General features: G+C 34.4%; 1 protein-coding gene across 1 annotated transcript in view; it reads left to right on the top strand.

The window, feature by feature from the left end:
- Positions 1-2,439, top strand: part of LOC137627500 (uncharacterized) — a 45,356-nt gene extending 42,917 nt beyond the window's left edge. The window contains exon 6 of the mRNA XM_068358586.1: positions 2,330-2,439. The gene's annotated coding sequence lies outside the window, so the exon portion shown is untranslated. The remainder of the gene's footprint in view (positions 1-2,329) is intronic.
- The last annotated feature ends 1,353 nt before the right edge of the window (positions 2,440-3,792 follow it).

The following is a 3,792-nucleotide window of genomic DNA, read 5'->3' on the forward strand; positions in this document are numbered from 1 at the left end:
AAAACAAGGCTGATCTAGACTTTCTAATACTGTATCATGACTGGGAAATTGGGGTCTTTGGCCGGGAAAACAAAAACTGGCATTAATAGCAGATGTATGAACCACACCAGAAAGTTTGAGAATTAGGTAATCTATCATGAAAAACCAGATGTTTCCAGGGGGGGGCATCAAACATGCAAAAATAAATATGGTTTAAACCTAACTACACCTTTCCAATGTAATCAAATCGCTCGTTCTTAACCTGTCCACACCCACTTAAAAAGTAATTGGACCCAAGTATACACCCAACAAATTGGTCCCAAGTAACCTTTGGTCCCTAGCTTTGTGTTTTGGAGTGCTCAAATTTTCTACAGGTTTATTATTAATTTTGAAATTTTTCCATGTACAGTACAGTATTAGAATTCCAGTGGGTTACCTTTATTCATGCTCATAGTACTTGGAGTATTGCTTGTTAATTTATTTTCTCCCCTTCAGGGGACACTATTCTTTTGCACAGTATGATATTTATATAAATTTGGTATTTGCAATATTAAGATGCTCAGGTGTGTATGTAGAAATCAACATACTTTATGGCTAATACTGATAAGATTTTCAATATCCTAAAGGCAAGTTAACATAAGGCTGTGAAGTTTATAAAATATTACTGAAATTGAAAGGCATATAGATCAAACATCAGAAATAGGACCTTTGCTGAAAGGCATATAGACCAAGCATCAGAAATAGGACCTTTGCCTAAGACTAAACTAGAGAGGAAAAGTTGGTTTAGTATTGTTACCGGCAAATTGATTGTAGTTTACTAATACTGAGTATAGGCTCAAACAACTTTTTCTGGATTGATTTAAAAAGGTTAGTGCTGTGCGCAAATTTAGTAAATTAAGATCCTCTCGAAGTGGTATTGTCCTAGGATTGGCACTATTTAGATGTATAATCTTGGATGAGTTACCAAATAAATGGCACATTCTGCAAATTTGAGTTAATTATTCCTCGCAACCTTACCTCGACTTAACATTAGTAGATTCAAGAAAAAAATGTTCTCAATTCTCTGTTCTTTAGTTGTTGAATATGTGAGATGCATGCTACTTGATGCACATATTTTGACAGCCTTGCCGAGGGGCTGAAGACTGAAGTAAACTAGCAGCAGACGACAGAAGTTGCAGTAAAATAGTGCCATCTGATACAGACATTCCCTACTAGAGGCTTATCCAGTTAAGACAAATAGATTACAGTACTGTATTGTAATAGGTTGAATTATAATCTCCATAATATATTTCAAGTTACAGAAATATTGTAATTCCCTTCTTGGGGGGGGGGGGAACGTCCTGTTTTCACGGCAGTCATCCATGAACTGAGAACTACTTCGTAAAAAATGGTAGAAATTGGGGGGGGGTAAATGAGCAACTGTCAAGTTTTGTTTTCAAAAAGTTATGCAACGATTGCTGCAGAAAAGAATTTTTCTTAGAGGCAAGACCATAGCGCATGCACAGGAGGTTATAATATGTCCAAGGGTAAAAATAGATTTGGAATGTTTTGTTCACTTTTAATATATATACAGAAGTATATTAAAATATATATTTTTAAATCCAGTACCGTATGCCATTTTTAAAAAAATCAGGTACTCTTTGCCAGAACAGCCAACACTTCTTTCTTATTGTGAATTTATGTTTGGCAAGAAATTTAAAGTATAGCCTCTACAAAAATATGGGGTGCAGATAGCTATGTGGCATGTTAATACATGCGTCCCCTGTTGATATACGAAGTCTTAAAGGGAAACCTTTAGGATACTCGCACCAGAAGTAAGAATTCTGTGATAGCCTGTGGTTTAATTCTCTGGGAATATCCTTGTAGTTAATATACCCAAGGAAGCTACCAAAAGGAACCTTCCATCAGGACGTCATGGCTTGAGCCCAAAAATACAAACTATCATCTGTGCGTAAGAGTAAGATATCAGTGGAGGAGGAACACACTTTAAAACTGTAAGCATTTAAACAACCACTTGATCTAAGATAACTTATCCTCCCAATCATACCCACCTATCCAAACCTGAATGCACCATAGCTACCTGCCTTCCCCACACCCCTCAACCAAACCCACCCACCCACACCCACCTATATTAACCTGGAGGACTGGCTTTCCGTAATGTATCGATTGACTTTAATAAATCTTTTACTTTGCTTTACCAAGTCTGTAAATTGATTGTATTCTGGTGGTTACGCATAAGCAGAGTTGTATTAGTACTGCAAGAGTTGTTAAAGTAGCATTAATAGATTACAGTATTGAAATAGATTGAATTATATTAAATCACCGATATATTTGAATTTAACCATTACAGGAAGATTAAATTCCCCTCTGGGACGACGTCCTCTTTTCATGGCAGTTATCTTTGAATTGAAGAGCTCATCTTGAGAAATAATGGAGGTTTGAAAGAATTTCAGAAACTACGTCAAGTTTTGATTTGTTAAGGTCACATATTGAATGCGGTGCAGAAAATCAATTTTCATAAAGGTAAGACAGTATCACATGCATAATGATTATGGTGCAGCGAAGCACTTACTGTAAAGATACGACCTTAGCACATTACTCTAGTGATTATGGTGCTGAAAATTTTTTTTTCGTAAGGGTAAGACCATAGCACACGCATACTGAATGATTACGGTGTAGACTAGCATTTTTGTAAAGGTAAGACTATTGCACAATTACTATTGCATTCCAAAAAATGAGCTGTAGTGTTGAAAACTGCCATATTCACATCAATCTTCATCCAGGTAATTACTTTTGAAAAATAAAATCTTACAGCCGACCTGGATATATGTCGAACTTTAAAAAGTAAAGTTTCCTTAGATTTATACTGCGCCATGATTCGGGAGTCGACAGTCATATTTTATAGATATTTTCTTACAGTATATCATTTCATTTACTTGTTTCATAGGATATCGTATGGTCTATTAAAGTATTTTTTTATTCTATTAATTAGTTTTGGCAGCTTTTAACTTTTTATTTTATACCATTGGTTGTGAACAGTTGATCGAAAGGTCCCGCTACCATATCGAGAGACTGCACATACAAATAATAAGGCTTATTTTTTATATAATTTCTCAATTTATTCAAAATATCTAAATGATGAATATTACATCACCAATCTGTAACAGGATATAGTTTTCATACAATTTTATAGCCATCATTATTAGTTATCATACGAATACAATTTCTGTGTGTGCACGTACAGGTAGTTCATTTTTAAAGCTTCACAGTACTTAATATTTAGGTAAATACTAAGCATGCGTGTGCATGCCCATATGGGTAGTTCATTTTTAAATCTTCACAGTACTTAATATTTAGATAAATACTAAGCGTGCGTGTGCATGCCCATATGGGTAGTTCATTTTTAAATCTTCACAGTACTTAATATTTAGATAAATACTAAGCGTGCGTGTGCATGCCCATATGGGTAGTTCATTTTTAAATCTTCACAGTACTTAATATTTAGGTAAATACTAAGCATGCGTGTGCATGCCCATATGGGTAGTTCATTTTTAAATCTTCACAGTACTTAATATTTAGATAAATACTAAGCGTGCGTGTGCATGCCCATATGGGTAGTTCATTTTTAAAGCTGTACAGTATTAAATTTTTAGTTCACTATTAAGCATTCATATTTCATCAGATATAATTAATTATGGCTTATTAAAGCATGTTTGTATTTTTATTCTTTTTCAACTTTGGGAGCATTTCAATAATAAACAATTAATTTACTTTGTTTTACTTTTAAGTAAGCATCAGCTGATCTCAAGGTCA

The sequence above is a fragment of the Palaemon carinicauda genome, chromosome 35 (assembly GCF_036898095.1).
Source record: "Palaemon carinicauda isolate YSFRI2023 chromosome 35, ASM3689809v2, whole genome shotgun sequence".
NCBI lineage: Eukaryota > Metazoa > Arthropoda > Malacostraca > Decapoda > Palaemonidae > Palaemon > Palaemon carinicauda.